Genomic DNA, 13,187 nt, shown 5'->3' on the forward strand with positions numbered 1-13,187 from the left:
ACTAGCTCCAGGGGCCCAACCCCTGGGGGCCCTAACCCTAGCTCCAAGGGCCCAACCCCTGGGGGCTGTAACCCTAGCTCCAGAGGCCCAACCCCTGGGTCCCCTAACCCAGCTCCAGGGGCCCAACTCCTGGGGGCCCTAATCCTAGCTCCAGCTGCCAAAGCCCTCTGTCCCATAACCCTAGCTCCAGGGGCCCAACCCCTGGGGGCCCTAATCCTAGCTCCAGAGGCCCACCCCCTGGGTACCAAAACCCTTGCTCCAGGGGCATAACCCCTGGGGGCCTGAACCCTACCTCCAGGGACCCAACCCCTGGGGCCCCTAACCATAGTTCCAGGGCCCAACCCCAGGGGGCCCAAACCCTAGCTCTAGGGGCCCAACCACTGGGGGCCTTAACCCTAGCTCCAGGGGTCCAACCCCTGGGGCCCCTAACCATAGTTCCAGGGCCCAACCCCAGGGGGCCCAAACCCTAGCTCCAGGGGTCCAACCCCTGGGTCTCCTTACCATAGCTCGAGGGGCCCAAACCCTGGGGGCCGTAACTCTAGCTCCAGGGGCCCAACACCTGGGGGTCCAAACGTAGCTGCAGGGGCCCAACCCCTGGGGCCCCTAACCCTAGCTCCAGGGACCCAGGCCCTGGGTCCCCTAATCCTACATCCAGGGGCCCAACCCTTTGGGCCCCTAACCCAGGCTCCAGGAGCAAAACCTCTGGGGGTCGTAACCCTTGCTCCAGGGGCACAACCCCTGGGGGCGCTAACCCTAGCTCCAGGGGCCCAACCCCTGGGTCCCCTAACTCTAGTTCCAGGGGCCCAACCCCTGGGGGTCGTAACAATAGCAACAGGGTCCCAACCCCTGGGTCCTCTACCCCTAGATCCAGGGGCCCAACCCCTGGGTCTCCTAACTCTAGCTCCAGGGACTCAACCACTGGGGGCCCTATCCCTAGCTCCAGGGGTCCAACCCCTGGGGGCCCTAAACCTAGCTCCACGGTCCCAACTCCTGGGGGCCCTATCCGTAGCTCCAGGGGCCCAACCCCTGAGTCGCCTAAGCCTAGCTCCAGGGCCCAACCCTGGGGGCCCTAACACTAGCTCCAGGGGCCCAACCCCTGGGTCCCTTAACCCTAGTTCCAGGGACCCAACCCCTGGGGGCCCTATCTCTAGCTCCAGGGGCCCAACCCCTGAGTCCCCTACCTCTAGTTCCAGGGGTCCAACCCCTGGGGGCCCTTACCCTAGCTTCATGGGCCCAACCCCTGAGGGTCCTAACAATAGCACCAGGGGCCCAACCCCTGGGTCCTGTAACCCTAGCTCCAGGGACCCAAACCCTGGGTCTCCTAACTCTAGCTCCAGGGGCTCAACCACTGGGGGCCCCTGGGGGCCCTATCCCTAGCTCCAGGTGTCCAAACCCTGGGGGTCCTAACCCTGGCTCCAGGGTCCCAACCCCTGGGGGCCCTATCCCTAGCTCCAGGGGCCCACCCCCGATTCCCCTAACCCTAGCTCCAGGGGCCCCACCCTGGGGGCCCTAACACTAGCTCCAGGAGCCCAGCGCCTGAGTCCCCGAACCCTAGCTTCAGGGTCCAAACCCCTGGGGGCCCTAAACCTAGCTCCAGGGGCCCAACCCCTGTGTCCCCTAACCCTAACTCCAGGAGAGAAACCCCTGGAAGCCCTAACCCTAGCTCCAGGGGCCCAACCCCGGGGTCTCCCAACCCCTGGGGACCCAAACCGTAGCTCCAGGGGCCCAACCCCTGGGGTCCCTAACCCTAGCTCCAGGGGCCCAACCCCTGGGTCTCCTAACCATAGCTCAAGGATTCCAACCCCTGGGGGCCCTAACCCTAGTTCCAGAGGCCTAACCCCTTGGGGCCCAAACCTAGATCCAGGGGCCCAACCCCTGAGGGCCCTAACCCTAGCTCCAGGGACCCAGGCCCAGGGTCCCCTAACCCGAGATCCAAGAGCACAACCCTTTGGGGCCCTAACCCTAGATCCAGGGGCCAACCCCTGGGACCCCTAACCCTAGCTCCAAGGGCCCAGCCCCTGGGGGATCTAACTCTAGCTCCAGAGGTCCAACCCCTGGTGGCCCTACCCAAGCTCCAGGGGCAAAACCACTGGGGGCCCTAACCCTAGCTCCAGGGGCCCAACCCCGGGGTCCCCCAACCCTTGGGGACCCAAACCGTAGCTCCAGGGGCCCAACCCCTAGGTCCTCGAACCCTAGCTCCAGGGGCTAACCCCTGGGGTCCCTAACCCTAGCTCCAGGGGCCCAACCCCTGGGTCTCCTAACCATAGCTCAAGGATTCCAACCCCTGGGGGCCCTAACCCTAGTTCCAGAGGCCTAACCCCTTGGGGCCCAAACCTAGCTCCAAGGGCCCAACCCCTGAGGGCCCTAACCCTAGCTCCAGGGACCCAGGCCCAGGGTCCCCTAACCCGAGATCCAAGAGCACAACCCTTTGGGGCCCTAACCCTAGATCCAGGGGCCAACCCCTGGGACCCCTAACCCTAGCTCCAAGGGCCCAGCCCCTGGGGGATCTAACTCTAGCTCCAGAGGTCCAACCCCTGGTGGCCCTACCCAAGCTCCAGGGGCAAAACCACTGGGGGCCCTAACCCTAGCTCCAGGGGCCATATCTTTGGGTCCCATAAGACTAGCTCCAGGGGTCCAACCCCTGGGGACTCTAACCCTAGCTCCAGGGGCCAACCCCCTAGGTCCCCTAACCCTAGCTCCAGGGGCCTAGTCCCTGGGATCGCTAACAATAGCTCCAGGGGCCCAACCTCTCAGGGCCCTAACCCTAGCTCCAAGGGCCGAACCCCTGGGGGTCCTAACCCTTGCACCAGGGACCCAACCCTTAGGTCCCCTAACCCTAGCTCCCTGGGCCCAGCCCCTGCGGGCCCTAACCCTAGCTCCAGGGGCCCAACCCCTGGGTCCCCTAACCCTAGCTGCGGGGGCCCAACCCCTAGGTGCCCTAACCCTAGCTCCAGGGGCACAACCCCAGGGGCCTTATCCCTAGCTCTAGGGGCCCAACACCTGGGTCCCCTACCCCTAGCTTCAGGGCCCCAACCCTGGGGGCCCTAACCCTAGCTCCTGAAACCAAACCCCTGGTGCACCATAGGTCTCCTAACCCTAGCTCCAAGGGCCAAACCCCTGGGTGCCCTAACCCTAGCTCCAGGGGCCCAACCACTGGGGGCTCTAACCCTAGCTCCAGTTGCCCAACCTCTGGGTCCGCTTACCCTAGCTCCAGGGGATAATCCCTGAGGGCCCAAATTCTAGCTCCAGGAGCCCAACCCCTTTGTCCCTTAACCCTAGCTCCAGGGGAAAAACCCATGGGGGCCCTAACCCTAGTTCCAGGGGCCCAACCCCTGGGTCCCTAACCCTAACTCCAGGGGCACAACCCCTTGGGGCCCTAACCCTAGCTCCAGGGGCACAACCTCTCGGGACTCTAACTCTAGCTTCAAGGGCCAAACCCCTGGGGGCCCTAATCCTAGCTCCAGGGACCCAACCCCTGGGTCTCCTAACCCTAACTCGAGGGGCCCCAACCCTGGGGACCCTAGCACTAACTCCAGGGGCCCAAACCCTGGGGGCCCTAACTCTAACTCCAGGGGCTCAACCCATAGGTCCCCTTACCCTAGCTCCAGGGGTCCAACCCTTTGGGGCCGTAACCCTAGCTCCAGGGGCCCAAACCCTGGGGGCTATATCCCTAGCTCCAGGGGCCCAACCTCTGGGTCGACTAACCCTAGCTCCAGGGGCTAACCCCTGAGGGCCCAAATTCTAGCTCCAGGGGCCCAATCCCTGGGTTCCCTAACCCTAGCTCCAGGGGAATAACCCATGGGGGCCCTAACCCTAGCTCCAGGACCACAACCCCTGGGGGCCTTATCCATAGCTATAGGGGCCCAACCCCTGGGTTCCCTAGCCCTAGCTCCAGGGGCCCAACCTCTCGGGGTCCTAAACCTAGTTCCAAGGGCCAAACCCCTGGGGGCCCTACCCTTGCTCCAGGGTCCCAACCCCTGGAGGCCCTAACCCTAGCTTCAGGGGCCCAAATCCTGGGTCCCATAATCCTAACTCCAGGGGCTAAACCCCTAGGTCCCCTAATCCTAGCTCCAGAGGCCCAGCCCCTGGGGGCCCTAACCCTAGCTCCAGGGGCCCAACCCCTGGGTCCCCTAACCCTAGCTTCAGGGGCACAACCCCTGGGTGCCCTAACCCTAGTTCCAGGGGCACAACCCCTGGGGGCCTTATCCCTAGCTCTTGGGGACCAGCCCCTGGGTCCAATAGCCCTAGCTCCTGGGGCCCAACCCTGGGGGCCCAAACCCTAGCTCCAGTGGCCCAATCCTTCGGTCGTCTAACCCTAGCTCCAGTGGCCCAAACCTTGGGGGCTCTTCCCCTAGCTCCAGAAGCCCAACGCCTGGGTCTCCTAACCCTAGCTCCATTGGCCCAACTCCTGGGGGCCCGAATCCTAGCACCAGCTGCCAAACCCCTCTTTTCCCTAAACCTAGCTCCTGAGGCCCAACCCCTGTGTCCCCTAACCCTAGCTCCAGGGACCCAACCCCTGGGTCCCCAAACCCTAGCTCCACGGGCATAAACCCTGGGGGTCCGAACCCTACCTCCAGGGATCCAACCCCTGGGGCCCCTAACCATAGTTCCAGGGGCCCAACCCCTGGGGGCCCAAACCCTAGCTCTAGGGGCCCAACTCCTTTGTCCCTTCACCCTAGCTCCAGGGGACCAACCCCTGGGGGTCCTAACCCTAGCTCCAGAGGCCCAACTCCAGGGTCCCCTAAACCCAACTCCAGGAGCGTAACCCCTGAGGGCCCTAACCCTAGCTCCAGGGGCCCAACCCCGGGGTCCCCTAACCCTAGCTCAAGGGTCTCAACCCCTGAGAGCCCAAACCCTTACTCCAGGGGCCCAACCCCTGGGGACTCAAACCGTAGCTCCAGGGGCTGAACCACTGGGGGCCCTAACCCTACATCCAGGGGCCCAAACCCTAGGGGTCTTAACCATAGCTCCAGGGGCCCAACCCCTGGGTCTCCTAACCATAGCTCGAGGTGTCTAACCCCTTGGGCCCTAACCCTAGCTCCAGGGGCCCAGCCCCTTGCGGCCCAAACTTAGCTCCAGGGGTTCAACCCCTGGGGGCCCCAACCCTAGCTCCAGGGACCCAGGCCCAGGGTCCCCTAACCCGAGATCCAGGGGCCCAACCCTTTGGGGCCCTAACCCTAGATCCAGGGGCCAACCCCTGGGACTCCTAACCCTAGCTCCAAGGGCCCAGCTCCTGGGGGTCTAACCCTAGCTCCAGGGGTCCAACCCCTGGGGGCCCTACCCAAGCTCCAGGGGCAAAACCACTGGGGGCCCTAACCCTAGCTCCAGGGGCCAAATCTTTGGGTCCCATAAGACTAGCTCCAGGGGTCCAACCCCTGGGGACTCTAACCCTAGCTCCAGGGGCCAACCCCCAGGTCCCCTAACCCTAGCTCCAGGGGCCTAGCCCCTGGGATCGCTAACAATAGCTCCAGGGGCCCAACCTCTCAGGGCCCTAACCCTAGCTCCAAGGGCCGAACCCCTGGGGGTCCTAACCCTTGCACCAGGGACCCAACCCTTAGGTCCCCTAACCCTAGCTCCCTGGGCCCAGGCCCTGCGGGCCCTAACCCTAGCTCCAGGGGCCCAACCCCTGGGGGCCCTAACCCTAGCTCCAGGGGCCCATCCCCTTGGTCCCCTAACCCGAGCTCCAGGGGAAGAACCCCTGTGGTCCCTAACCCTAACTACAGGGGCCCAAACCCTGGGAGCCCTACCCCTAGCACCAGGGGCCCAACTCCTGTGTCCCCTTACCCTAGGTCCAGGGGCCCAACCCCTGGGGGGCCTAACCATAGTCCCACGGGCCCAACCCCTGAGTCCCCTAACTCTAGCTCCGGGGCTCAACCCCTGGGGGGCCCTAACCCTAGCTCCAGGGTCCCAAGCCCTGGGGGCCTTAACCCTAGCTCCAGGGGCCCAACTCCTGGGTCTCCTGACCATAGCTCGAAGTGTCCAACCCCTGGGGGCCTTAACCCTAGCTCCAAGGGCCCAACCCCTGGGGGCTCTAACCCTAGCTCGAGGGGTCCAACTCCTGGGGGACCTTACCCTAGCTCTAGGGGAAGACCCCTGGGGGGTCCTAACCCTAGCTCCAGGGGCCCAACCCCTGGGTCCCCTAAGCCTAGCTCCAGGGTCCCAACCCCTGGGGGCTCTAACCCTAGCTCCAGGGTCCCAAACTTTCGGTCCCCTAACCCTTGCTCCAGAGACCCAATCCCTGGGGGCCCTAACCCTAATTCCAGGGGTCCAGCCCCTGGGTCCCAAAGCCTAGCTCCAGGGGCAGAACCCCTGGGGGCCCTAATCCTAGCTCCAGGGGCCTAACCCCTGGGGGCCCTATCCCTAGCTCCAGGGGCCCAAACCCTGGGTCCCTCAACCCCAGCTTCAGAGGCCCAACCTCTGTGGTCCCCAACCGTAGCTTCAGGGGCCCAATCCCTGGGGGCCCCAACCGTAGCTCCAAGGGCCGAACCCCTGGGGGCCCCAACCACAGCTCAAGGGGGCAATCCCTGCGGCCCTTAACCCCAGCTCAAGGGGCCAAAGCCCTGGGGGCCCCAAACCCAGCTCCGGGGTCCGAGCCCCTGGGGTCCCCAACTGTAGCTCCAGGGGCCCAACCCCTGGGGGCTCATAACCGTAGCTCCAGGGGCCTATCCCCTGAGGGCGAAAACTGTAGCTCCAGGGGCACAACCCCTGGGGGCCCCAACCCCAGCTCCTGGGGCCCAACTCCGGGGGCCCTCAACCCCAGCTCCAGGGGCCCAACCCCCAGGGGCCCCCAACCGTAGCTCCAGGGGAAAAACCTTTTGTGGCACCCAAAACCAACTCCAGGGGCACAATCTCTGGGGGCCACAACCCCATTTCTCGAGGCCCAACCCCTGGGTGCCCCCAAGCGTAGCTCCAAGGATCCAACCCCTGGGGGCACCCACCCCAGCTACAGGGTCCCAATCCTTGGGGGGCCCACCTGTAGCTCCAGGGGCCCAACCCCTGGGGGCCCCCAACCCCAGCTCCAGGGGCCCAATACCTGGGGGCACCCAACCGTAGATCCAGGGGCCCAACCTCTGGGGGCCCCCACCACAGCTCCAGGGGCCCAAACCCCTGGGGAGCTCAACCCCAGCTCCAGGAACCCAAACCCTGGGGGCCCCAGCCGTAGCTCCAGGGGCCTATCCCCTGGGGGCGAAAACTGTAGCTCCAGGGGCACAACCCCGGGGGCCCCAACCCCAGCTCCGGGGGCCCAACTCCGGGGGCCCTCAACCCCAGCTCCAGGAGCCCCACCTATGGTGGCCCCTGACCGTAGCTCAAGTGGCCCAACCCCTAGGGGCCCCCACCCCAGCTCCAGAGGCCCAATCCTGGGGCCTTCAACCCCAGCTCCAGGATCCCAACCCCTGGGGGCCTCCAAACCCAGCTCCAGGGGACCAACCCCTTGGGGCACCAAACCCAGCTCCATGTGCCCAACTCCTGAAGGCCCCAACCCCAACTCCAGGGGCCCAACCCCTGGGGCCCTAAACCTCAGCTCCTTGGGCCCCCAACCCCAGCTACAACGGCCCAACCCCTGGGGCCCTGAACCCTAGCTGCAGGGGCCCAACCCCTGGGGTCGCCAATAGTAGCTCCAGGGGCCCAACCCCTGGGGTCGCCAATAGTAGCTCCAGGGGCCCAACCCAAGGAGCTCTCAACCCCAGCTCCAGTTGCCCAACCCCTAGGGGCCCCAATCCCACCTCCAGGGACCCAACCTTTGGGGCCCTCAAACCCAGGTCCAGAGGCTCAACCCCTGGGGGCCCCCAACCGTAGCCCCAGGGGCCCAACCCCTGGGGGCCCCAACTGTAGTTCCAGGGGACCAACCCCTGGAGGCCCCAACCTCAGCTCCAGGGGCCCAACCCCTGGGGCCCAAACCCCAGCTACAGGGGCCCAAACCCTGGGAGCCCCAACCGTACCTCCAGGGGCCCAACCACTGCGGGCCCCAAACCGAGCTCCAAGGGCTCAAACCCCGGGGGCCCCAACCCTAGCTCCAGGGGCCGAACCACGGGGGGCCCCAACCGTAGCTCCAGGGGCCCAACCCCTGGGGGCCTCAACCCCAGCTCTAGGGGCCCAATCCCTGGGGGCCCCAACCGTATCTCCAGGAGCCCAACCCCTGGGGGCCCGAACCCCAGCTCCAGGAACCCAAACCCAGGGGGCCCCAAACCGTTGCTCCAGGGGCCCAACCCCTGGGGGGCCCCAACCCCAGTTCGGTGGGACCAACCCCTGGGGCCCAAACCGCAGCTCCAGGGGCCCAACCTCTCTGGGCCCCAACCCCAGCTCCAGGGGCCCAAACCTGGGGCTCTCAACCCCAGCTCCAAAGGCCCAACCCCTGGGGGCCCCAAAGCCAGCTCCAGGGGCCCAACCCCTGGGGGCCCCAACCGTAGCTCCAATGGCCCAAGCCCTGGGGGCCCAAACCCCAGCTCCAGGGACCCAACCCCTGGTTCCCTCAACCCCACCTCCAGAGGCTCAAACCCTGGGGGCCAAAACCGTAGGTCCAGGGGCCCAACTCCTGGGGGCCCCAAACCCAGGTCCATGGGCCCAACCCCTCGGGACCCGCAACTCAAGCTCTAGGGGCCTAACCCCTGGGGCTCTCAACCCCAGCTCCAGAGATCCAATCCCTGGGGGCACCAACAGTAGCTCCAGGGGCCGAACCCAAGGGGCCCTCAACCCCATCTCCAGTGGCCCAACCCCTAAGGGCCCCAATCCCAGCTCCAGGGACACAACCCTTTGGGCCCCCAACCCCAACTCCAGGGGCCCAACCCCTGGGGGCCCCAACCATAGCTCCAGGGGCCCAACCCCTGGGGGCTCCAAGAGTAGCTCCAGGGTAACAACCCCTGGGGGAAAGAACCCCAGCTCCAGGGGCCCAACCCCTGGAGGCCCCAACCCCAGCTACATGGGCCCAACCCCTGGGAGCCCCAACCGCAGCTCCAGGGGCCCAACCACTGGGGGCCCCAACCCCAGCTCCAGGGGCCCAACCCCGAGGGCCCTCAACCCCAGCTCCAGGGGCCCTACCCCTGGCGTCCCCAACCGTAGCTCCAGGGGCCCAACCGCTGTGAGTCACCAACCCCAGCTCCAGGGGCCCAACCCCTGGGAGCCCCCAACCGTAGCCCCAGGAACCCAACCCCTGGGGGACCCCACCCCAGCTCCACGGGCCCAAACCCTGGGGCCCTCAACCCCAGCTCCAGGGGCCCAACACCTGGGGTCCCCAACCACAGCTCCAGGGGCCCAACCTCTTGGCTCCCCAACCGTAGCTCCAGGGGCCCAAACCTGGGGGCCCCCAACCCCAGCTCTAGGGGCCCAACCCCTGTGGTCCTCAATCCTAGCTCCAGTGTCCCAACCCCTGGGGGCCCCCAACCGTAGCTACAGGGTCCCAACCCCTGGGGGCCACCACCCCCGCTCCAGGGGCCCAACCCCTGGGGCCCCAACCGTAACTCAAGAGGCCCAACCACTGGGGGCCTCAACTGTAGCTCCAGGGGCCCAATCCCTGGGGCCCCAACCCCAGCTCCAGGGGCCCAACCCCTGGGGGCCCCATCCCCAGCTCCAGGGTCTCAACCTCTGTGGGCCCCAACCCCAGCTATAGGAGCCCAACCTCTGGGTGCCCCAACCGTAGCTCCTGGGGCCGAACCTTTGGGGGCCCCAACCCTAGCTCCAGGGGCCAAATCCCTGCGGCCCTCAACCCCTGCTCCAGGGGCACAACCCCTGGGTGCCACCACCCCAGCTCCAGGGGCCCAGTCCCTGGGCGATCCAACCCCAGCTCCAGGGGCCCAACCCCTGGAGGCCACAACCGTAGCTCCAGGGGCCCAACCCCTGGGAGCCCCAACAACAGCTCCAGGGCCCAACCCCTGGGGCAATCAACCCCAGCTCCAGGGGCCCAACCGCTGGGGGCACCAACCATAGCTCCAGGGGCCCAACTCCTGGTGGCCCCAACCCCAGCTCCAGGGACCCAACCCCTGGTGACCCCAACCGTAGCTCCAGGGGCCCAATCCCTGTGGGCCCCAACCCCAGCTCCAGGGGGCCAACCCCTGGGGCCCTCAACCCCTGCTACAGGGGCCCAACCCTTGGGGGCCTCAACCCCAGCTCCAGGGGCCTAACCCCTGGGGGCCCCAAACCGTAGCTCCAGGGGTCGAACCTCTGGTTGTTCCAAACCAACCTCCAGAGGACCAACCGCTGGGGCCCTCAACCACAGCTCAAGGGGCCGAACCCCGGGTGCCCCAACCGTAGCTCCAGGGGCCTAATCCCAGGGGGCCCAACCCCAGCTCCAGGGGCCCAACCCCTGGGGCCCTCAACCCCTGCTCCAGGGGCACAACCCCTGGGTGCCACCACCCCAGCTCCAGGGGCCCAGTCCCTGGGCGATCCAACCCCAGCTCCAGGGGCCCAACCCCTGGAGGCCACAACCGTAGCTCCAGGGGCCCAACCCCTGGGACCCCAACAACAGCTCCAGGGCCCAACCCCTGGGGCAATCAACCCCAGCTCCAGGGGCCCAACCCCTGGGGGCACCAACCATAGCTCCAGGGGCCCAACTCCTGGTGGCCCCAACCCCAGCTCCAGGGACCCAAACCCTGGTGGCCCCAACCGTAGCTCCAGGGGCCCAATCCCTGTGGGCCCCAACCCCAGCTCCAGGGGGCCAACCCCTGGGGCCCTCAACCCCTGCTACAGGGGCCCAACCCTTGGGGGCCTCAACCCCAGCTCCAGGGGCCTAACCCCTGGGGGCCCCAAACCGTAGCTCCAGGGGTCGAACCCCTGGTTATTCCAAACCAACCTCCAGAGGACCAACCGCTGGGGCCCTCAACCACAGCTCAAGGGGCGCAACCCCTGGGGGCCCCAACAAGAGCTAAAGGGGGCCAACCCCGGGGGCCCTAAAACGTAGCTCCAGGGGCCCAACCCCTGAGGGCTCCCAACCGTAGCTTCAGGGGCCCAACCCTGGGGGACCTACCCCAAGCTCCAGGGACCCAACCCCTGGGGGCCCCGAATCGTAGCTTCAGGGTCCCAAACCCCAGGGGCTCAAACCGTAGCTCCAGGTGCCTAACCCCTGGCAAACGCAATCCCAGCTCCAGAGGCCCAACCCCTGAGGCCCTCAACCCCAGCTCCAGGGGCCCACACCCTGTGGGTCCCAACCGTAGCTCCAGGGGCCCAACCCCTGGGGCCCTCAACCCCAGCTCCAGGGGCCCAACCACTTGGGGCCCCAGCCCAACCTCCAAGGACCCAACTCCTGGGGCCCTCAACCGCAGCTCCAGGGGCCTAAACCCTGGGGTCCCCAACCGTAGCTCCAGGGGCTAAACCCCTGGGGCCCTCAACTCCAGTTCCAGGGGCCCAATCCCTGGGGGCCCCCAACCGTAGCTCCAGGGTCCCAACCCCTGGGGGCCCCCACCCCAGCTCCAGGGGCCCAACCCCTGGGGGCCCCAACCGTAACTCCAGAGGCCAAACCCCTGGGGGCCTCAACCATAGCTCCAGGGACCCAACCCCTGGTAGCCCCAACCGTAGCTCCAGGGGCCCAATCCCTGTGGGCCCCAACCCCAGATCCAGGGGGCCAACCCCTGGGGCCCTCAACCCCAGCTCCAGGGGCCCAAACCTTGGGGGCCTAAACCTCAGCTCCAGGGGCCCAACCCCTGGAGGCCCCAAACCGTAGCTTCAGGGGTCGAACCCCTGGTTGTTCCAAACCAACCTCCATAGGCCCAACCGCTGGGGCCCTCAACCGCAGCTCAAGGGGCCCTACCTCTGGGTGCCCCAACCGTAGCTCCAGGGGCCTAAGCTCAGGGGGCCCAACCCCAGCTTCAGGGGCGCAACCCCTGGAGGCCCCAACAACAGCTAAAGGGGCCCACCCCTGGGGGGCCCCCAACCGTAGCTCCAGGGACCGAACCCCTGAGGGCCCCCAATCGTTGCTTCAGGGTCCCAAACCCCAGGAGCTCCAACCATAGCTCCAGGGGCCCAACCCCTTGGGCCCTCAACCACAGCTCCAGGGGCCCAACCCTTTGGGGCCCCAACCCTAGGTCCAGGGTCTCAAAATCTGTTGGTCCAAACCCAGCTATAGATGCCCAATCCCTGGGTGCCCCAACCGTAGCTCCAGGGGCCCAACCCCTGGGGGCCCCAACCCCAGCTCCAGGGGCCCAACCCATGTGGCCCTCAACCCCAGCTCCAGGGGCCCAACCACTGGGGGCCTCAACCCAAGCTCCTGGGCCTCAACTCCTGGTTCCTTCAACCGCAGCTCTAGGGACCTAACCCCTGGGGGCCCCAACCCCAGCTCCAGGGGCCTAAAGCCTGGGGCCCTCAACTCCAGTTCCAGGGGCCAACCCCTGGGGGCTCCAATCGTAGCTCCAGGGGCCCAACCCCTGGGGACCCCAACTCAAGCTCCAGGGGCACAACCCCTGGGGCCTTAAACCTCTCTGCCAGGGGCCCAAACGCCAGGGGCCCAACCCCAGCTCCAGGGGCCCAATCCCTCTGGGCCCTCAACCCAAGCTCCAGAGGTCCAACCCCTAGGGGCTGAAACCATAGCTCCAGGGGCCCAAACCCTGGGGGCCCGCACCACAGCTCCAGGGGCACAAACCCTGTGGCCCTCAACTCCAGCTCCAGGGGCCCAACCCTTGGGTTACCCAACCCCAGCTCCAGGGGCACAGCCCCTGGGGGCCCCAACCCCAGCTCCAGGGGCCTAACCCTTGGGGCACCCAACCGTAGTTACAGGGGCCCAACCCCTGGGGGCCCGCACCCCAGATCCAGGGGCCCAAACCCTGTGGCCCTCATCCCCAGCTCCAGGGCCCCAAGCCCTATGGGCACCAACCGTAGCTCCAGGGGCCAAACCCCTGGCGGCCCCCACACCCACCTCCGGGGCACAACCCCTGGGGACCCCCACCCCAGTTCTAGGGGCAAAACCCCTGGGGCCCCCAACCCAGCTCAAGGGGCCCAACCCCGGGGGCCCTCATCCCCAGCTCCAGGGGCCCAACCCCTGTGGGCCCCAACCGTAGCTCCAGGGGCTCAACCCCTGGGGGCCCCTGAACCCAAGCACCAAGGGCCCAACCCCGTCGGGCTCCAGCCCCAGCTGCAGGGGCCTAACCCCTGGGGGCTCCCAACCGTAGCTCTAGGGGCCCAAACCCTTTTGGCCCCCACCCCAGCTCCAGGGGCCCAACCCCTGGAGGCCCCCAACACCAGCTCCAGGGGCCTAACCCTTGGGG

The sequence above is a fragment of the Gopherus evgoodei genome, unplaced genomic scaffold (genome assembly GCF_007399415.2).
Source record: "Gopherus evgoodei ecotype Sinaloan lineage unplaced genomic scaffold, rGopEvg1_v1.p scaffold_37_arrow_ctg1, whole genome shotgun sequence".
In the NCBI taxonomy this organism is placed as follows: Eukaryota; Metazoa; Chordata; order Testudines; family Testudinidae; genus Gopherus; species Gopherus evgoodei.